This window comes from Erpetoichthys calabaricus, chromosome 10 (assembly GCF_900747795.2).
Source record: "Erpetoichthys calabaricus chromosome 10, fErpCal1.3, whole genome shotgun sequence".
NCBI lineage: Eukaryota > Metazoa > Chordata > Cladistia > Polypteriformes > Polypteridae > Erpetoichthys > Erpetoichthys calabaricus.
In genome coordinates this window covers 33,778,053-33,801,686 of record NC_041403.2, presented here as the reverse complement: position 1 = coordinate 33,801,686, position 23,634 = coordinate 33,778,053, and positions in this window count along the sequence as shown.

Below are 23,634 nucleotides of genomic sequence, written 5' to 3'. Positions count from 1 at the left end.
TCTGCTGGAAGGTCAGCACTTACTCAGTAAATACGACATGGACAGCAATTTCCAGCCATTTAAACTGATAAGGTCAGCAACTGTCGTCAAACAATCTGACATAACCACTACAAGAAGATGTGTAATGTGACATAAGCTTTAGTTGCAACACATCTTTGTTCCCAGTGCTACTGAGAAGGCTCACCAAAGCTTGAAGTGGATAAAGCAAGTTTGAATAATTAGGTGAATGTATGAATGTTACTGTAGAGTGCCAATAGAAAGTGTTCACCCCTTGAAAGTTCTCACATTACTGTATATTGTTACACAACTTTCACTTTATTGACACTGATCAACAGAAAGACTCTTTGGTAACACTTTAGTTTAAATCCTGCAAAAATGCATCTATTCATCTTTTAGTCTAATGTTATAATACCTTAACAGAGGATTCTTTTGGTCTTCATCTCGCATCAGTAGTTTTGTTGTTCATGTTAGTGCAGTGTGGCATATCGACATGATGGTATAATGACTTGTTAATATGAAGGACTCACAGATCTTATACTAAATCTGTAATAATAAGAGAAATGTGTCTCAGTTAAGCCACCTCAGAGCACTCCAAAGTGACATTTTGTTGTTGGTAGGTCACATTGTAGAGATGAAGAAACACTTTACTGGTACTTTTAAGCATTATAATGAAGTGTTTGTTAAGGTCTTGTTACATAATAGTAAGAGAGTAACAGATGCATTTTTGCAGTAACTAAGCTACAGTTGTACTGACTCTTTAATGTCGAAGTGAAAACAGATCTCAGCCAAGAGGTCTACATTTACTACAAAATAATTGATCACACGAGTGTTTGCTCTATTTAATATGACACCCCCTAAATCATCACTGGTGCAGCCAGTAGGTTTTAGAATTCCCAGAATTAGTTCAGTGGAGATCACCTGCCTGTTGTTTTCATCCAACTCTAGCATGAATATGAATGGCGGCCTAACCTAAACAATAAAGACAAAAAAACAACACTCCAAGGAACTCCATGAAAAGTGATTCAATGTTGGATAGCAAAAATTTGTGAACACTTTAAAGGGATTTTTTATAGGCACTTTAGATGTTGGGTTCCTAGCCATTTTAAGAATAGTTAAAATAATTTAGGTACTTAAAACAAATTTGACTTATTTAATTTGAATTAGTGTTAACTGATGCTGTCAACAACTCTCCAATTCGATTAAGTGGATTTGAATAGACAGATGGATCTTTAACTCATTGTACAGCCAGGCCAAGCTAAGCAAAATGGCTTCTTTGCATAAAAATGAAGAGGAACTGTCCTCCCTATCTTAATAAGTCTGAATGTGAGCACCATTTGTACTATGGTAGACATCAAAGCGATGTGCTGCTCCTCTCCGTGTTCTGTCAGTCATATCAATGTTACGGTTCTGAAGGTGTGACTATTCCTTTATCCAAATGCTAAAGATCATGCTAAATGTTATGTTTTGGCCTAGACAGTTTTTACGTACCCCCTACTCCACCTTTCTGTGCAATCATGCTGGTACTCTGTTAAAAACACAGATGCAACATTCACTCATGGTAAAGTTATAGAAGGCAATAACATCTGTCCTGCACATTTTAAAGCAATCTTAACTCTAGAATTACCAACGCCTATGAATAAACTTGTAAATCCGGCCCACCTTAAAACTGTTCGCACCTCTCCATTAGTGTATTTTGTGTTGTAAATGTGTTGATAAGCACAAGCAGCAAGCAGCCTGCTATCCCATCCTCCCACTGCTGCAGAAACGGCTAAAAGCTCTCCCAGCTAAAGCCTTGTTTATCTGTTAGTGAGGTACCTGGAGCTGTATAGTTTTAAATAATACATCGTTATTTGGAACACATGCATTTCACGTGTGTTCCGTGTCTACAAAGATCTATGTAAGTGTAGCATGACAGAAATGTTGAACACATACCTAAAAGACACACTTTTTTGCATGGTTTAGCACTAATGACAAAATTTTGGCATAAAGTGTATAATGTGTGAAGACTGAAGTCCAAATATCAAATAAGCACTTTCATAAAAGGTACAAGTATAACAGAGTGCGCGTTTATTCAAGACTGTAACCAAAGAAAAAGAAATCAGATTAGTGTACTTCATTGACATGACTACTTTGGTAGTACAGTGTTAAGAACAAGTGTTAATCAAGAGTTTGCGGGTTCGAGCCTTTCAGCGTCACAAAATAAACATGTTGAGTAGTGAGCTGCTCTTGGTGTTACTATTATGCAATAAAAACATACATTTGATTTGAGTCTGTGTTAATGTATGGTGCTTGTAAAGGTTAGCGGTTTTTTTTTAATTCAGTTTTATTTTCTCAGTCGCGTTCACGCTCCCCCGTTCTGACATTGCTGTTTTCAAATAAAGATGTTCTATAACAGAGGTGACCTCAGAGGAGGATGAGGGTTCTACATCGGAGAAAGAGAACAGAAGCCCTCCCCACAAGAAACGTTCACTCACATATAAGCAAAAAATGAAGCTGTGCCAGGCGTAAAGACGAAAGATGGGACCATTTGGATGCAGCAAGAGATTGGGTGTCATGCTGCCAGTCAGTCTACACCACACCTGTCCTTCAAAGAAAAAACACGACTTACAGAGCTCACCAACGTATCGTGCAAAGCCCAGAATAAAAGCGCACTTGTTTTGTTATACTTATACCTTTTGTGAAAGTTTTTATTTGATATTTGGACTTCAGTTTTCACACATTATACACTTCATGTTGAAATTTTGTTGTTAGTACTAAAACATGAAAAATGTTTGTCTTTTAGGTATGTGTTCAACATTTCTGTCATGCTACATTTACATAGATCTTTGTAGACATTGGACACATATGAAATGCATGTGTTCCAAATAACAACATATTATTTACACTATACAGCTCCCGGTACCTCACTCCCAGATAAACCAGGCTTGAGGTGGGAGAGCTTTTTGCCATTTCTGTGGCGGTGGGAGGATGGTGTAGCAGGCTGCTTGCTGCTTGTGCTTATCGACTCATTTACAAGAAAAAAGACGCTGACAGAGAGGTGCAAACAGATTTAAGGTAGGCTGGTTTATGAGTTTTTTTGCAGGCTTTGGTAATTCTGGTGTTAATGCTGATTTATTCAGTACATAACGGTTTAAGATGTTCTGCAGTATTTCTATTGTGTTGTATTCACCTGATAATCTTCATCAAAAAGGTTTTTAAATAAATATATAGTAAGGTTGTGATTGAGATTGAGCTCTTTCTCTTTTATGTAGTGGTTTTTTGGATTGCACCTTTGTGTTTTGGATACCTCTGTATGTCTTAATGCTTATTTAGACTTTTAAACATTTGCATGTTTCTGGCCTTGCATTTTGGAATACTGACTTCAGTATTTCTTTATTTCATTTCTTACCCCATCTTAAGCTATATTATGCTCATTCAAGTCTACGCACCAACTGCATCTAGAACAGGGGCGGGCAAAGTCAGTCCTGGGGGGCCGCAGTGGCTGCAGGATTTTGTTCCAACCCAATTGCTTAATTAGAAAACAAACCTTACCAATAATTAAATTTAATGGCTTGTTAGTGCTTTAACTCTGCCATGTCAGGTCATTCTCATATCCTAGATTTTCATAAAAATGATTTGAAGTCTAAAACAGAGGAGTAATTCTCAGTCCTTCGCTTTTTTCTCTTCACTTTCCTTCCAAGTATTTAATTAAACCAAATAGTGTACGATAAATACACACAGCTGTAAATGGTAACAAGCTAAATGGAGAAATGCTGCTTTCATTTGTCATTTGCATCTTATTGCTAATAAGGAACAATTAAAAACAGTGAATGCAGCTGTTTAAGACTATAATAAGCAATAAGGGTTCAAAATCTAAACGAGCAAGACAACTAAAATGAAGCAGAAGTGTTACTTGAGTAATAAGTGCTCCTTATTAAGCCATTGGGTTGGAACAAAAACCTGCAGCCAGTGCAGTCCTCCAGGAATGACTTTGCCTACCGCTGATCTAGAAGGTAATGTTAAAATGGTGACTGCCTTTAAAATGAATGGCAGGTTATTCAGAACTGCAAGTGACATGGCTTCACAGCTTTCCTGCCTTCCAACGCCAACCTATTATCTTCTGCATCTCCTTTGAAGCTGACGTGAATCTGAACGTCTCATTCTATGGAATTTATTTTATTTTATTTGTTAATGCTTTGACTTTGTTGTTCTTAAACTTCAGCCAGAATTCCTTCTCTCCTAGCTGGGGTTCAATACATTGCTTTGTGTTCTTTTTGTTCATTTTTGTGTCATTTATTTACATTAATGTTACTTTTGTTAATTATTTGCTTTGTTGTCCATGCACATGTTACATCCTTTGTGTTTTCTGGGAGGTCCCCCAAGAGCCTGGGCCCCCTGCCCATCACCACAAAGAGACTGGCCTTAGCCCTATAAAGGCGGGTCAACCCACAGTTCCTTGCGGTTCATCTGAATGCGCTTGTGGTGTAGTTAGTTACTGTGATTTTCTGTGCTTTATGATTGCTTGGATTTTTTTGAACCTATGCTCTGTTTTTTGAAGTTTCTTTGGATTTCATATTGGGACTTTGTTTGCCTTAGATTGCTTTTGACTTTCGGACAATTCCTTAATGCCTAATATGCTCCAAAGAGCTTCCTATTATTACAGAGCCTTTTTGTATTAATAAATGTTTTATTTATAAAGATTCTAGGTGGCCCTCTGTGTTATTAGCTGGGATTTTTGATGGTGTTTCCCCCTTTAATGGGCATTTTTGGAACTATGTGAGACTTACATGCTTTTGGACTCTCAGGCACATAACCGTTGTGTATTCAAGTCACAGGACCTTTACTAACCTGCTCAGAAGAGGCTCACTTCTTATCAGCCATGCCCCCTATTCTACTTTGAGGCTTCAGCGGAAGTAGGCCCCAAAAATGGGCAGCTGTCTTAACAACAGGAAATATCTAAAAATATATCAAAAAGTCCATGAGTGGGGAAACTGTAAACCTCTGGCTTATAAACTCAAAGATGAACAAATAAACTTTATAAATACGAATTTACACAAATAGAAAAAAAAAATGCTGAAAAGAGCAAAAAAAGCAAAAAAGATTTTCTTAAAAAAGCAATCCAAGTTGAATAAGTCCAAAAACACAGTTCAGCAATCAGAATCCACAAAATAGATGTAAGATGATTAGAAAATCCAATGAAATACTGAGCCAAGGACTCTTCCACAAATGCAATGTTCTGCTACCAGAGCTGCTTCTTCTCTGGTCTTAAATACTCAGAGGGAGGGCTCAGGAGTGAAAATGTCAGGGTGGCCCCGCCTCCTCAGGCTCTACCCACAAAGTACATGGAATTAGGGCACACTTAAACTTATAGAATTTAATTAGAAACATAACAGAAATTGCATAAAGATGTAAAAAATAATAATTCAGAAACAACAAAACAGAACATTCAGACTGTTACATAGCAGAATTATTTTTCTGGTTATTATTAACTTTTATTGTTATTCTGGCACTGCCATTTTCTGACAATTCACTATACATGTTGCTAGTTACATGACTTGAATCTCATATGACAAATGGTTTTATTTTTCTATCTATATAAGATGGCGGCAGCACAGTTCTCATTATCGATGCTTTAGATGAAACTTAAAACTCAAAGCAAAGAATCCATGACATGGCGCATAGTGTCTGCCGCAACAGTGCAGTGCTCCTTTGCAACATATTCACACAATATCAAAGCTACAAAATGCTAATGTGACACACTTAAAAATAAATAATAACAAAATTATATTAAAGGATAAGTCTGAATTTCAAGATGAAGTTATTTCTTCATTATCATGGCATGCAGTACATTAATTTGCCATATAAAATTGTTCTAAAATGAAGCGTTTTTGTATGAATTAAAAAAAATACCTGCCCTATTCTTTCAATTTAAAATGGAGGTAATGAGTTTGTGGTCCAAACATTAAATTAAAAGCCTTTAAACTTACCAAATGCAATCACTCTTGAAGCAGGAGAGATTTTGATTTAAGAAAATGTGATTTCCACATTTCTGAGGCTGGCTTGTGACAACAAAAGTAAACTGGAATTAATACATGTTGTTACAGATTCTTGATACTATTTTTCTTGAGGTAAGGATACATTTCCTGATTGCTTGTCAGATTGCAGCAGCTGTCATGGGTGGCGTTTCAGTAATGATTGATTGTTATTAAAGGGCCCAAAGTGTACCAAGAAAACATTCTCCACACCATTATACCACCACCACTAGCAGTCTGGACTGTTGACACAAGGCAGGCTGGAGGCATGGATTCACGCTGTTGGCACCAAACTCTGACCCTACCATCTGTATGTCTCAGCACAAACTGAGATTCATCAGACCAGGCTATGTTTTTCCAGTCTTCAACTGTCCAGTTTTGGTGAGTCTGTGCCCACTGGTGCCTCAGCTTTCTGTTCTTGACTGACAGGAGTGGAACCCAACGTGGTCTTCTGCTGTTCCAACCATCCACTTCAAGTTTCGACATACAGTACTCACCATAGCTGTAGAGAGTGGTTATCTGAGTTATGACAGCCTTCCTGTCAGCCTGAACCAGTCTGTCCATTCTCTTCTGACATCTGTCATCAACAAAGCATGTCTGTCTGCAGAACTGCAACTCACAGGTTGTTTTTTGGTTTTCACACCATTCTCTAGAACAGGGGTCTTCAGCTCCGGTCCTGGAGCACTACTGTGGCTGCAGGTTTTCATTCTAACCCTTTTCTTAATTAGTGACCAGTTTTGACTTGCTATTTAAGACTCAGACCCCTTAATTGTTTCTTTGACAATACTGAGATACAAAATGAGCCAAAACATGAACAACCAACCTTTATCCTTCATACAATTTCTTAAAATAAAGACAGGTGATGTTCTTAGTAATGTTGATCTGCTCAGGTCCACAAAACATTTTGACGGTGCTCTTAAAAAAAGAAAATAGTTTTGGAAATGTCTGCTGTTGCAGAATGAGAGTGACAACAAGTCATGCAATTAAATAAAGGAGACATTAACAACAAGAATCGGCTTCTAATTGAGAAACTGGTTGGACTGAAATTGGCTGGAGTCTGAGGCCCCAGCTTAGCTAGTCACCTGTTGGCTCACTCACATTTCATTTCTGTTTGGGTCCCGTTTAAGGGAAAAACAAAGCAATTCAGAGGAATGAATCTTAAAATACAAGTCAATTAAAATGAGCGGAAAAGAAATTAATTAGCACAAAAATTGGTCATTAATTAAGAAAAGCGTTAGAATAAAAACCTGTAGCTACAGTAGTGCTTCATGACCAGAGTTGGAGATGCCTGCTCTAGAGACAGTTGTGTGTAAAAATCAGAGGAGATCAGCACTTAAAGCAATACTCAGATCAGCTTGCCTGGCACCAACAATCATGCTGTGGTTGAAATTACTGAGATCACATTTTCTCCCTATTCTGGTGTTTGATGGAAATATTATCTGAAGCTGCTGACTTGTATCTGTATAAATGTATGCATTGCGCTGCTGCCACATGATTGGCTGATTAGATAATTTAATGGAAAAAGCAGTTGTACTGGAGTTTCTGATAATTTGTTGAGGTCAGGTCAGGTTGGGGAGTATGCACCGGTACAGCATGTTGCCGCAACCACCACACAATGAAACACCTCAGGATTCCGGCAGACAGGTGGTCCAGTTCCACCCTCCGGAAATTATCATAACATCTGCCTCAATCATGTGTTACGGGGACATCCCCTTGTCCTGGTCCAGCCTCTTAGTCCTCAACAGTGAGCCAGATCACCTTCGGAGAATCGCTCCACATGGTCGTAGAGCCATAATTGATGCTCCCTTACAATGCAGGTAACATGCCTTATTCGAGGACTCTGTGAGCAACCGCTCGTTGGACACAAACTCAAACCAGCAGTACCTAAGGGGTCTCTGAAAATACACAGTACAGAAGGAGTCCAATCATCATCTCAGATCAGTGGATAGCGTCCATGTCTCGAAGCCATATAGCAAGACAGGAAGCACCAGGACTCTAAAGACTTGGACCTTCATCCTCTTACAAAGATATTGAGAGGGCAACGCACCCCTTTCCATCAACCTCATGACCCCCCATGTACTCCCAATCCATCTACTGACGAGCTTGACATTTCCACAGCAGACAGACACACTGCTGATGGCAGTGCCCGAGGTCATTAAAGGCCGGGATCTTGGTTTTTATCCAGGACACTTGCAATCCCAGACACCCAGACTCTTCACTCTTTTCTTGAGAGCCCCAATCAGAACCTCCATTGACTCCACGAAGATCATCAGCAAAGTCAAAATCAGTGAATTTTTCTTCACCAATAGATGCCCCACAGCTGCTGGACCCCACGACCCTGCCCAACACCCAGTCCTATCAAGCATTGAACAGAGTAGGACCAAGAAAATATCCCTGATGAACTCCAGAATCAACTGGGAAAAATGCAGAGGTTCTGCCTCCACTCTGCACAGCACTCACAATACCAATGTATACACAAGCCATAATATTCAGCAACTTCAGGGGGATCTCTCAAAGTTTCAGGATGTCTCATAGGGCAGCTTGATCAACTGATGCTAACACTTTGCAAAAATCAACAAAGGCTGCAAGGAAACTCTGATGATATTCACGTTTGTGCTCAATGAGAACCCTCAGTGCCAGGATGCAGTCGATATTAGACGTCTTAGGTGTAAAACCAGACTGCTCCGGTCACCAGTAGGTGAGCAAATGATCACGGATCCTATTAAGGATGACCCTAAAAAGGACCTAAAGAGCAGTGTTATCCCCCTGTAGTTGCCGCAATCCAGGTGATCACTGTTCTCTTACCAGATAGGGATGACAAGTTCCGTTTTCCATTCAAATGGAAGCAAAGATTGCTAATTGTAATAATTTGCTGAGTGAGTGTAAAAAGTGATTGTGAAGAAATACTGAACTTATCCTTGAATTTGTAATTATATTATTAGCATGAAACGACCAATCAGTATTGCTTGATGTGTGAAGTCTTCAAGAACCCACAAAAAAGAAACAGAAAAAAATTATCAGAAGAAGAAAAAACAAACAAACTGGCACAAATTGTACCAAGTATGACCTGCAGTTAGGCCCTGAGTCAATCGAATTCATATGCAGTGTGAGCAGGTCTCCATCCTGTTTCCAGAGTTTCAGCTTCAAAAGAGCCAGGGGAAAGACAGGAACTAACACAGTTTGGGTAGCCGGGCTTTACCTGGCACATAATCACTCACACACACACACATGCGCCTGCACTCCATCAGGGTCAGCTTAGAGTGGCCAAGTGACCTGAAATGAAAATCTTTTTAATATGGGGTGAAACTAGAGAAAAATAAAATAAAAATTGAAAGCACAGGAAGAACATGCAATCTCAGACAAAGACAGAGAATAGGCTGGGACTTGAATCCGATAATCTGGATCTATGTAAGGGTGTACCCTGATAAGTTTATTTTCCTATCACAGGTTAGCATGTAATGATACAATATACAGTGCCTGGAGAAAGCTGTGCTGACCCCTTCTAACGCCCTTGTCCTAAAGCTCAATGAGCGTTGTCACTAGTCCTATAATGGGAATCTTCAAACAAGGTCACAGCAATAGTGCAGAAGGAAAGATCCGGTGCAAAACTTGTATTTATTTTTTTCTCTGAAGTCATGTCCACGTGGGCATCCTGTTTTGACTTTAAATCCTGTTTTGTTTCCTTTTGGCCGGGCAGAGGATATTGTGGATGAGCTCAGTCAGGCTGCACAGATTTTCGGACAGAGGTCCTTAATTGGTGTCTTCAATCAACATATTGAGTTACTTCCTTGTGCCCTTCCGAAATCCTTCCCACACACCTAGTACATTTTGGTTTGCCCCTCTTTGAAGAAGGTGACAGCTCTGTGCCGAGTTTACATATTCCTTGAATGGTGAAGCCTGTATGTAGCCAGCCAAGTTCCCAGTCCCACGTCTATGTCAGGAAGTCCCAGCAGCTGCTACTTCATAGGTGTCAGAATGCATTTGGCCTTTGGCAGGCCACGCCACTCACAGATGGACCAGAGCCTGGCACAGGAGTGTCACACAATGCCTGCTGTGCGTCCCTGTGCCTGTCAAAGCTGAATGGAGGAGCTAATGAATTTGAAAAGGATGCAAGGGACTCCCCTGTGACTTCCTCAAATCTCTGCGCCGTTGGCTGCCAGCTGGAGTTTAAAAGCCTTGGGAGGGGAGGGGAGGGGTGGGGGGCGACGGAGAATCGAGCCACAAGGTGGTTAGAAAAGCCAATTTCAGTGGCAGCTTGGCAGCAACTTCTGTTTGCAAGCAAGGCTTCCCCAAGGAGACTTGGGCAGCAGAGTCAGAGTAACCTCGTGGGTAGCAGAGAGGGATGATGAAGGCCAGCGCTCATCAACAGAACTCCTGTGCCAGTGTATCATTCCAAAGACTCGTAAAAAAGGAAAAAAAGAAAGAAATGAATGTGCACATGGCCCTCTTGGAGAGCCACCCACCCCCTGAAGCCCAGACAGAAGGAGTGTGCTTAGGAGTGGAGAGCGGCAGAGCTGACTGTGGGCCTCGCTTTGTTCCTTCCTTCTGCTTGTGCTCCGGGGGGTGGCTGTTGTAGGGTTGAAGCTCAGATGAGATCTGCTCTATTAAGCCAAGATGGCCTTCATTTTGGGTACCAGGGATGTAATGGTTTATTTTAGATACTGTTACAATAAAGTCAATGGTTAGCACTTCTCCCTCATGGAGCCAGCTTTCTGGGTATGAATGCTATGTCTGGTCTTTGCCCAGGTGCAGTCTGTATGTTTTCCCCATGCTTTTGGGGGTTTGCTTCTCAGGTTAAGTGTGGGCATTTGTGTGTGTGTGCGTGTGTGTGTGTGTGTGTGTGTGCGTGTGTGTGTGTGTGTGTGAGTGGGCCCTGGTGTTCTGTCCCCGGATGATTCTTGCTTTGGACCTAAAGCTGATAGGATAAGACCCAAGTCCAATGCCACCCTGAACTGCAATAGGCTGGTTTCAAATGCTAACATTATATAATGAAGTCACACTGCTCCATATCCTCTTTGTTTCTTCTAACTTCACTCCTCAGGCATTGTCCTCCATCTTCATTCTGTGTTCCATTTTACTAAATTGGGCATTTTGTAAGGTAGGTGGTGTTCCATGTCACAAAATGTCCACCTCACCTGTGTCCACTGAGTAGAGAAACCTGAAGGGTACATTTAGAGAGTTGACCTCAACAGTCCAGGCAGGAGTTGTCCCAGTCAGAAATAAGGAGGTTCTCCATTTTTTAACCTGCTCAGTCCAGTTCATGGTTTGGAGGGGTGGAGTCTATTTCAATAGTGCCGCAAGCAAGACAGGAAGCAACCTTGGAAAGGGTGAGAGTCCATCTTGGATTCACAACTACACACAGACACACACACACACACATACAGAGCTGCTAGTTAGCCTAAGAGGCACATCTTTGAGATATTGGAGGAAAACCAGAATAGTCTGAGAAATCTATAAACAGACACAAGGAAATTGTGCAAATACAGAGAGGGACACAAAGACAGAGATAGTGACCACATTGGGTTTTGAACCCCGGAACTGTGAGATAGCAGCAACAACTTTGGCAACACTGTGATGTCCAGAAAGACAACAGCATTAATAATTATCATAGATGATCAACAATGAGAATTTCTGCAAATCTGGAGTGGCATGGTATCACAGTGCTGCTCCCTCAGAACACTTCATGCTACCCTCAAGGATATTTTGGTGGGCTGTAATACAAGGCAGATATACTGGACGACACAATCAAGTGCAGAGGTGTTTGTCAGCTGAAACTGAAGACAAGCAAAGAACAATAACATCGCAATGCCCAGATAATCCTCCAATGCTCACCATAAATGTTCTTTTTACAAAGATGCTGATAATGTCTTTTCAGGCACGAGTCCAATACAGAACTGAGTAAATATGGCTGAATTTCCAGTTACGCGGGTTCCAGACAGGAAGGAGCAGGTCCAGGAGGGCCAACAACAGTGGAATGGCTGTCATTCTTCACTTCTTCAAAGGTAAGAAAAGAGAAGGTGTTAGAACACAGCGCCAACACCTGGTAGGGAGGGCGACTACCATCACCAGAGCCCATAAGCTTCCTCCCAACTGCACGTCCGTGACAAGTCTTTGGTAAATAGTTGTGAAATGCTAGTATGGACAGAGATTGTTTTAATTTAAAAAAGCCATTTTGAAATAAAGTTGTAGTAGTATGTGTGTAGCCAAAAGGCACTGAATATCACCATTCAAAAATTTGCCAATGTGAAATGTGGCCTTGTGTTGTGAAATATTTGACATTCCCATACAACTGAAATGAAGCACAAAGGCAAACGCAGATGTCTCTTGTTGAAAGCAGGGGATTTAAAAATCTAACTAGTAAAGGAACTAACTTGACAAACTGACTACACTTTGGCAGAACTGTTATTCACCTCTTGTATAAAGTTGTGAGGATGAAAATTATCAGTGACCACTGTACATCGCCGTACCTGAAAGTTTACTTGGACTGTCAGTTAAGAGTTTAGCACACAATTTATTGAATCACATATTCGAGTGAGTATAGCAAATCGCAACACTGTTTGATAAATTCACTACAGTATTCAGAGACTGCCCAATGGTGGCTGGGTGGTCTTTTAGTATTGGGACCCTGCAGATTATTTTTATTTTGTCAAGCTTAACTTGAGTTTTTTGTTTTTTTCTGTCCTCCAGGCCATACCTGGGCAGTGACATTCTTGTCTCTGGTGACTCTTCCTATGAAGTCAGTAGGCGGATTGGGAGAGCATAGGGGGTCATGAGGTCACTGGAAAGGGGTGTGTGGCGCTCCCTATATCTATGCAAAAGGACGAAGGTCCAGGTCTTTAGTGTCCTGGTGCTTCCTGTCTTGCTATATGGTTGCGAGACATGGACGCTATCCAGTGACCTGAGATGAAGACTTCGGTACTGCGTCCTTGGTTACCGTTGGTTTGACTTTGTGTTGAACGAGCAGTTGCTCATGGAGTCCCAAATGAGGCACATTACCTGTATTGTGAGGGAGCATCAGTTACGGCACTACGGCCATGTGGCGTATTTCCCCAAGGGTGATTCAGCTCGTAAGATCCTCATTGTTGGGGACCCGAGTCGAACCAAACCAAGGGGTCACCCACGTAACACCTGGCTGTGGCTAATAGAGAGTCATTTCCGGAGGGTGGGACTGGAGCGTGTGTCTGCATGGGGGGTTGCAAACCAAGATCCCGAGTTATTTCGTTGTGTAGTGGGTGCGGCAACACACTGTACCAGTGCATGCTCCCCAACTTGACTTGACAGGCCATCTGCCCTCATCATTGGACTCATCTTTAGAGATTTGAACTCATTAATATATATTAGACTCTACTTTCCTACTAATTATATATCTATGTTATGCAAGCTCATATTTATTTATTCTGTATTACTCATTCATTATTATTCTTACTAATTTAACTTGATTTTCTTTTCTTGTAACTATTTCTTTGACATCTTGTAAAGCACTGCATACCTATATGCTATTGAAATAAATGTTTCTTTCAAATCGAGCTTTATTGAAATCGACAAAGCACAAAATTATTGAATTGTTAACAGTTCTCATGATATACTCAGACAGTACCAGGAGCAGCAAGCTGTGGTTTACTGCAGCTCTCAGGAGCGGTGCAAGTGAGAACGAGTGCTCGAGACGTCGATACACCTTTCACTTGTACTGATTTAGAAATAAAGATCTGTTATAGTGAGGTGAAATTATACAGACGTGAACCTTACATTGTACTCAATAGCAGTGAGAGAAAAAGCCAAATTTCCAGTGTCTGCTTTTCTGGTCAAATCATAGTCTGTCCCTGTCTGTCTATCTGTCAGGCAGACTGCAGTTTGTGAGACTCAAGGACTGTGTCTCTGATGTGAATGTGAGTAACACTGGAGTCCTGTCCCCTTTTTTTCTCTTCATTCTGACTATAAGTATAAAGGCAGATCATGCCACTTGCAGACATTTTTCAGATGATTCTGCACTTATGGGGTGTATTGATAAGGAGGATGAGATCAAGTACGGGAGTTTGGTGAAAAACATGGTTTCTTAGTGAAGAAAGAATCGTCTGCACCTTAACCTAAGCAAAACCAAGGAGATGGTTATTGACTTTCAGTGCACCAAACAGCCTCCATGTCTTGTCACTATGTGTTTGGGGGTGCACATTAGTGACAGGTTGGACTGGTCGCATAACAAAGAGGAACTAACTAAGAAAATGGAGAGCAGGCTTTTTCCTGAAGAGACTGTGTTGCTTTAAAGTGAGCAGTGACATCCTTCACATCTCCTACAACTCTCTGATTGCCAGTGAGATTTTCTGTGCTGTGGTGTGCTGGGCTGGTAACATTACTTCAAGAGAGGCCCAACAGTTATGGGTCATACTCTGGACCCCCTGGAGGTTGAAGCAAAGGAGAAAGTAAAAACAAAACTGAGTGCCATCATGAACAATGCAGCACATCCTCTCTCTGACACACTAACAATGAGGACTTTCAGACAACAAACCGTTCAGCAGAAGCGTGTCATGAAACGCTACTGGGCTCCTTTTATACCACTGCAATACACCTGCGTAATGACTAACTATGAGTTTGAATGCCAAATCAGAAGTTTTCTTTCTTTTTTGTCATTTTGGTGTGTTCAAACCATAGTGTGTGTGTGTATATAGAGTATATACAATATATATATATATATATATATATATATACTAGCCATTCTCCTGCTGCTCTGCCCATGTAGAAGTGAAACAGAACAGCGAGGAGGGCCCCACCTGGCTCCCTACTCCTGACATCATGCTTCCCCCTCCCTTTGGCCCACAGCCTCTGTCTTGGATTAACATGAATATATCGCTCCTGCAAGAGAACTATGATTCTTAGCACGATGAGAGAAGGCACAAAATCAACCGGAATGTTCAAGCAAATTCTAGAAAAATGCCCAATCTAAATCCATTAAGTAGTTCTCTTGTTCGCTACCTAAGTGGATGTAAGATACGCCCCGAGGCTGGCGAGCAACTGAGGAGGGCCCCGCCACCCTCCCCTCGGCCCGCTGAGCCTCTCTCGGATTTGCGCAATTAAATCGGTACCACAAGTGAACTATGATGCATACCGCAATGATAGAAGTCGCAAAATCAACAGGAATGTTCAAGCAAATTATACACCCCATCTAAATCCATTAAGTAGTTCTCTTATGAAAAGTGGACATGCATACAGACAGACAGAAAGACAGATGTCAGATATTTTATATATATAGAGACATATATATATTATACAGTATATCTATTTATGCATGAGTTTATTTAAAGAGCTCCTATCTATCTATCTATCTATCTATCTATCTATCTATCTATCTATCTATCTATCTATCTATCTATCTACTGTACAGTATCTGCGTCTTTAGGCAGTGAGTGAGGGTTTCACCCGCAGGGGATGTTGTCACAGCACAAAGGTGACAGCATCTTGCAGAGTGTTGACATTCTTGTTTTTCTTCAAAGGAAATGTAACATTGTAAGTTCTTCATTATTCCAGTCAGGACTCATAGCTAACAGGTTAGTAAGGCATTCAAGAAGGAAATAAAACGACATAAATTGTTGGAACAAAAAGACATAATTAAATTTGGACTGGAGTAACTTTACATTTTCAGTTTATTGGGCCTTTATTGTCACGTATAAGTACATTGAAATGCTTCCTTGCATGTGCATGTAACATGTCTTATATCATTGCAGTGCCAATATTTTATGGTAATGTTTAAGGTTTTTATTTTAATAAATAAAATTTAAAATGTTATATTGCGGAAATATTGTATTATGAAAGCCAAATAACAATATGAATTGAACCGTGGCATAAATGTGTCATCTCATGCCTGCCAAGGTGTATTTGTGCGCTCTTATGCTGTGGTGCACTCGCTTTGTCACATGTGCTGCTCACACGTCATCTCTCATTATCCTGGGCATCACAGCTTCAGAGCAGATCATAAACTCGTTTGAAAATCCCATGAAAAACCGAGTCCATTCGTTTGAATGAAAAACTAGAAGTGGTAAAGTCCAAGTAAAACATTTTATTAAATGATTTTTAATGAAGGACAATGCCTGTTTGATGACTAATTATATTATCAAACTAATTCTGCCAATTTTCATGTAGTTCACTGTTATTTGAACAAAAATGGGAGTCATTTTGGGGGCCAGGGAAATCTTAAAAATTTTTTTCTATTTAAATTTATTGTAACTAAGTGTTCACATTATGAAAATTCACCTTACAAAGGGGTTTTCAGGAACGAGTTAGCTAACTAAAATGAAGTAAGCCTGTCTTATTAGCACCCTTAGCACTGAATTAGAACGCAATCATTAAGATGGCCGTTCAGGCTGAATGTTACTGCTTCCTGTTGCAGTTACTTGGCTCATACGTTGATGGTTGTAATACGACTCACCCACAAAATGAAGATGAGTCTGAATTTTATTAGATTTGTAAGAATTTTTCTTGACTAAATGTTAAACAGTCAGACATCCGATTTACCCAAGTGCTTTTTTAGGTAACTATCACTTCTACTTCAGGTAGTTTCTAGAAAGGCATCTCTACTTGTACTCAAAGATGGCTGTTATATGGACATGCAGGTGATGGGTGTAACAGGGCAAGCTGCAGAGGACAAGTAGATATGGAAAAAGATGATCCGCCGTGGTGACCCCTAATGGGAGCAGCATGAAAGAAGAAGAAGAAGAACATACAACACTCGACACAATGCTCTAGGCGTGTCTTCCTGCCACTTTCAACACCCGACAACAACATCTTTGCACCACAAAACCCTGGGGTTCTGGATCACGCCATGTACTGAGGATAAGCACGGTGAGACTGTTTCTTGTTGTTTGGGGAGAGGAGCAAGCCATCATCTTCATCCGTGTAATCTCCGTAGGACTATTTTTCCAGCTGAACCAGGTTCACAAACATTATCCATTTTCTGTTAAATCTTCTGGACTTTTATGTGTGTCTTATTGAGTTCGTCTTCAGTATAGGGTGGTGACCAAAACTGCACACAGTACACCAAATACAGTCGCACTAGTACATTACACATTCTAAACATAATCTCCTTCAATTTATACTTAACAGTTTTAAAAATATAACTTGACATTTTATTTGCCTTTCTGATAACTTCTGCACATTGCTTAGATGAATTAGAATGTGGTGTCAGTATAAACCCCCTAAATCCCTGTCAGAGGTTGCTTCCTTTAGGTCAATGTCTCTCATCTTCTGTTTATAATTGACGTACCTTTTGTCCACATGTAGTACTTTTCATTTTTGCATGTTAAACTGCTTTTTCCAAATTTTCAACCAGTTCTGAAACTTGTCCGAGTCTTCTTAAATTGTTTTTGCTGCCTCCTTTGTGTCTGCCATCCCTCCATTTTTTCTTTCATCTGTGAATTTCAAAAGTTTTCTAACTATACCGGAATCAATGTCCCCAATGCAGCCCACTGGGGGACATCTGTTATGTTATGTTATGTTACGTTACGTTAGGGTTAGGTTAGGTTAGGTTAGGTTAGGTTAGGTTAGGTTAGGTTACTTTGACACTTCACTAAACTGAAAATCTTCTGCTGCGGCCACCACACCATATAAGAGTTTTTGGAGGATTTGTTGCTCCTGGCATTTTTTACTATTTACAGTGAATGCCCAAGGGATTAAATATCAGTATTTTTTTTTTCATTTTGTGTTATTTTATATTTTGTAAAATGCCTTGTAATTAAATCAACTATATGAAATAAATGTTTTACTCCCCAGTTGTTCTACATTTTGTGAAGGTGTTATGCCTCAGTGTCGCCACAGAGGTAGATACGTCTGCTGAGGCCTGGGCTTGAATTCTGTTGAGTCTGTGTGTTAAGTCTTTGATGCTCTTGAGATAGACACTGGGCCCATCATCTTTTTACCAGATTTGATAATAAATTTACTTTTACATTTATTTGCTTAGCAGACGCTCTTATCCAAAGCGACTTACAAGATAGGTCAACATAATTGATTTGACATCAGTCTGAGGGACTGCTTGGGAACAAGCATTACAGGACAAGGGTACAAAATTCACCATCACAAGTGAATAGCTCAGAACAAAATACAAGCGAGTTACAATTCCTAGGTTACAAAAACCTAATAACATATCAATTAGACAGAAATTCACGAAATGTTTCTTAAACACGTTGAGAAAGTTAAAGTTTCTCATGAGGGTGATCGGCGCATTCCACCAGCTACATGTGAAAAGGCTCTGGAATGAGATTTCATGCCAGATCATCACCAGGGGCCTCTTTTAGAAACGGTGTATACGTACAAAAATGTTGCGTAAGTACGTTTCCACGTTCAAATCACGATGTTTAAAACCTAAACTTGGCGTAAAGCCACGCACATTTCCACGGTAGCTCATACCCTGTCGTATGCAAGTTCTCCACTCGGTTTTGCAGACTGGCAGCACCCAGCATTAAAGCAGTGCTACTGTTCCTGTGTGGTTTATCTTTCTTTTTCAGATCCACATCCCTGATGCGGCTTTATAAATGCACTGAAATGAACTGCATATTGTTTATTAGTTTAATGCATCTGTAATTAACCTGTAACAATATAATGGATAACAGAATGGTCAAACTACTGCACCTTCTTCTTCTTCTTTCAGCTGCTCCCGTTAGGTGTTGCCACAGCAGATCATCTTTTTCCATATTACTCTCACTGCACCACTCGGAGTATTTATATCCCTGTATCTGATTGTGGATCACAGCTGTACAGCAGCTGATCGGAAAATTATCGGTATACAGCATCAAGCACACGCTGCATTAGCCATTCGCTATTTGAACTGCTCTCATCCGACAAACACTTCAGAGTCTTTCCTGTACTGACCTCACAGTTCACAAATAGTTTCATCCCAAGAACTATAAACGCACTCAATCATTTCATCAAGTGCTCCTTGTAGAACTGTTTGTACTTATAAGTACAATTACCTCACTATAAACTTCTGATACAGTTATAATATTGCACAACCTGAGCCACTTTATAAAGTGCGTATTTACATATGATGACGATATCATTTTTAAGGTGAAATGCAGCAAAATATGTTTATTATATTATGCAGATAAAACTTTAACTTTAACTACACGGTGCCGCAGCGCTAGTGAGGAGCTGGAGCTTCGTTCACGGTTTGTTTCTGCCTCGTGCTGTATTCATGCTGTGGCTGGCGTGACACTGTAAGGATAGATGGATAGAATAATTAAACATTATGAAGATATTTCAATGTTCCTTAAAAGTTTTGAATAATCAGTGTTCTGAGCTTAAAGATGGCTTAACGTCTATTGCAGAGCTGATTGTGTGGCGTTTGGGTATTTGGAGAAAGAAAGTAAAGACAGGAATTGGGGGTTAGTACATCTGAAAGAGACAGTACTTCTGTAATAAAGCATAAAGCACCGTGTTCCCATGTTTAATAACATGCTTTAACTCCTATCATCATGAAAATGATATCACGTATACTTCTCAGTATTTTAATTATTCAGAGAGCTGTAATATTACGATATGTAATGGATTCTGTGGCCTGTCGGAGGAAGAGAAAGCCCGGAAGCACGTGCGATTCACACACATAGAGCTCATAGAAGACCAAATACAAAACAAAGCATGTAATGTGCTACTTTAGTTACGATGGGATTTGAGACAATAGTAAATTAAATGATTTTAAGGTAAAGTTTATGATGTTCTACTTTAATGACAAAATAAACTACGTGATTAAAGTGGAAATTTCGAGATTAAAGTTGACATTTCGTGCTTTTTTCCCACTGTGTGCCTTTTTTTTTCTCTGTGCCCTAATAAGCTTTCATATGACACTCAGACGGTGGGCCTACAACTCGCCTTTTCACAGCGACTTTGATATCTGACAACTTCTTTTTTATTTCGGGCACTGTGCGACTTTGTGAACTTGAGGAGCTTTCGAGTTTCTCCGACACTCTATGTCATTTGATCAACTTCCTTTTGTTGTTTATACCACTGTTTCCTTGTCTCCACTTGGTATTCGCTGAAATTCTTCTATTTTCCCTCGTACTTTTGCCATTGTCTTTTCACAGAAGGCTGAGCTTAAGGGCTATTTACTGTATATTGATTTGCATATTCAAAGAGGCGTAATTCTGGGAGGAGTTGGGGTGGGACAGCAGGCGCTTGCACGTGCGTTACTTTTCACGTGAAGCTGGAGTTCGCACAGATTTATGCATCTGGATTTTTTTGTGCGCAAGCACATTTCTGCTTTTGTGCTTATGTCATGTTATAGTGCGAATTCTACGCACGGCGTTATGCATGAGGCCCCAGGTGCCTTTCCTCAACAGACCTGAGTGGCCGAGAAGGATCATAGAACCTCACGAGTGTCTCCATATACTCAGGTGCTGAACCACTGACTACTCTGTAGACCAGCTCCAAGGATTTGAACTTAATACTTTATTCTACAGGGAGAAATTGCAGCACTCTAAAAAGAGGAATAATATGTGCCCGCAAGGGTTGGTTGAACACCAAATGTTCCACTGCATTTTGAATCATCTACAGTGGCTTGGTGACATATGTCGGTACTCATGCCAGCAGTAGTCTAGACATGACAAGGCCAAAGTCTGGACCAAGAGTTGTACTGAATTCTGTTGGATACACTCTGATCTTGTAGGTGTTGTATAGAGTGAATCTGGAAGACCACGAGAAGGAGAGATGGTCATCAATAACCACTCTAAGGCTGCATACAGAATGGTGGTAAAGTGGTAAGCCCAAGGTGATTGCTTTCAAAACCCAGGTTCAGTCACTGGCTCTGTCACATTTGAATGCTCTCCTTGTGTCTAGTTGGGTTTTCTTTGCATGTTTTGGTTTTCCTCTCACTTCTCAAAATCAAACAGGTTAGGTTAACTGCAGACTCCATACTGGCCTGGCATATGGCTGCCTCTCTTGCTGCCAGGATAGACACTCTCAACAACCTTGGATGGATTCATCAGATTGTATGATTGATAGATGATTAAATGGACGGGGCTGGCATTCCATTTAGGCTTCATTTCTATTTTGAAACTGAGCCTCCTGTAATAGGCACTGTCCTGGAATAAACAAGTACAGAATATAAATAAATGAATGAATACGGATCGGCTGATAATTCCCTTGATCATTCAGGCTTCTGGGTGCCTCTTTTCATCTTTATGCCCACCTACAGCCCGAACTCTCTGCCGCCTGTCGTTCTGCGTTAAAGAGGCTTAAAAAAGTCTGTGTTTGTCAGTTGCATTAACAAGTGGAGTAGACACAAGTAGGAGTGATGATGCTGATATTCCCACACATGTGATTTTCATTTCCTTCTCCTTTGATCACGGTTGTCAGAATTTTTCCTAAAATAAAAGAATTTTAAAGCCTATAAGATTCAGAGTTTCTTAAGGCTAAGTCAGATAATAGTTAATCGAATGGCTTGTCTTATTGACAACTGCTTAAAGTCAGAGTTTGTTTGCTTGCCTGCTGAGTGGGGATGGTGCATTTTCTTTGTGCCCCAGTGGGCTTTCTCCAAGTGTTCCAACTGATTTCACCAGTCAGCTGGCAGTTGGGTGAGCTGATGAGGTGGCATCCAGGATCAGAGGCTTCCTTGCTCTTAATTTTGTTGAAATAAACCTTCACCTGACTGCACTGAGATGGGAACTACTGGTGGAAAAGGAAGGATGGATGGATGAGTAGATAAATAAATGAGCTTGGGCTTAGCAAACAGAGCAGTATGGAGATGCAGTATTTACTGGTGGTGCATCACAACTACAGGGACAGCTACAGGGACTTGAGTTCAAATCCTGGCATGGTTGCTATGCAGTTGTTTTCTCCTGATGCACCAGTTTACTTTACCATCCAACTAAAAGCATATTTGATTAACTAGTAACTTTAAACTGGCATTTTGTTCAGTATAGGATGTTGGTTTTGAACTCACTGGAAATAGTCTGTCTCCCTGCTGTGCAGTTATGGTGGTTTAGTATCAAATACTGATGCCACACATCACTGGGATCAAATCACAGCCTGGTTACATAATCTTTGTCTGTATTGACTCGCATCATAAGTGGCATGTCAATGGTGGTATAAGTGAATGAGGGTGATATAAATGCTCTGCAATGGACTGGCACCCTGGTACCAGATGCCATTGGAATAGCCTCTAGCTCTGCACCACCATATTCTGGATTTAGTGGACATAGTCACCCAGTGATTACTGATGCCACCTCATATGTTCAAGGACCCAGGTTCTATTTACATCCAGGCTTTCAGTCAGATGGGTTTCTCGCACTTTCCTGCACTTTATTGTCAACACACGTCTCAAAAGCAGGTTATACAGAGTTTCATGCACAAGCACATTGGGGACAGCTTGTAGCATTGCTACATGATTAATGCCATCATAAATGTATTTTGTGCAGAGTCCCGTCTTTCGTACTGTTGTCCTGTTTACATGGTGTGTGTGTATGTAAATATGCTCCCCTGGAAACAATGAGGGGAATGATAACACATGGGATGGGTGGCCGGGTCCCATGCCCGGCTGGGACGCCCCTGCTGCGTATGTTCTGGGGGAGCAACCATGGGCAGCTCAATTCCTCCCCCGGGATGCTTGGTGGCAGCCTCCCTGGCCGACGGTGATTCCCCAACCTCCCGCATGGCTCCATGGAAGATGGAGTCCTCCACAGCCTGGTTGGGAGCTGGGGTGGCCGCTAGGGGGTGCTGCCTGGAATCAACAGCCCGGCTGGACGAGTCTTCAGCCCCACCCGGAAGTGCAATTGGGACCAGGTGGTCAAGCACCTAGAACACTTCCGGGTGGGCTATAAAAGGAGCCCAGCCACCACCACTCGACAGCCAGAATCGGGAGAAAGAGGATGAGGTTGCCTGAGAGGAGTGGGGGTGCCAGAAGAAGGGTTGTTTTGAGTACTGTGAGTGTTTTTGGGACTGTGTATTGCCTGTGGGGTTCACGGGGAAGACGTGCCCCACAGGTGAAGAAAAATGAAAAGCTTGTGTGTTTTAACACATGCCTCTGCGTCGGTCTGTGCCGGGTCGGGCGCTATATAGCGCCTTATTACACACTGTAGAACCGTAGCCCCTCACGATAATTGGTCCCATCAATTCCATCACCTGTATTTGATCATTTGCTATTAAAACGGAAGGACAGAAAGAAAAACAAAACATCTTGTTCTACTAGACCGCCATTTCATTACAGAGACAGGAGAAAACACCGATTCAAATCATTCACACCTTTGTCTTCCTGCCACTTTCAATGCCCGACAACAACATCTTTGCACCACAAAACTTCGGGGTTTTGGATCACACCACGTACTGAGGATAAGCACGGTGAGAGACTGTTTCTTGTTGTTTGGGGAGAGGAACAAGCCATCATTTTCTTCCGTGTAATTTCCGTAGGACTATTTTTCCAGCTGTACCAGGTTCACAAACATTATCCATTTTCTGTTAAATCTTCTGGGCTTTTATGTGCGTTTCGTGCTTTCTGTGTGTCTTATTGAGTTCGTGTTCAGTGTGGGGTCAAAGTAGGGTTTGTATTGTATATTAACTTTGTGCTGCACTTATTCTTTATATTATTACTTTCCGCCGGACACTTTTGGGGTTGAATGTTATGTCGGGGTTGGTTGGGGTATCATAAAAATAT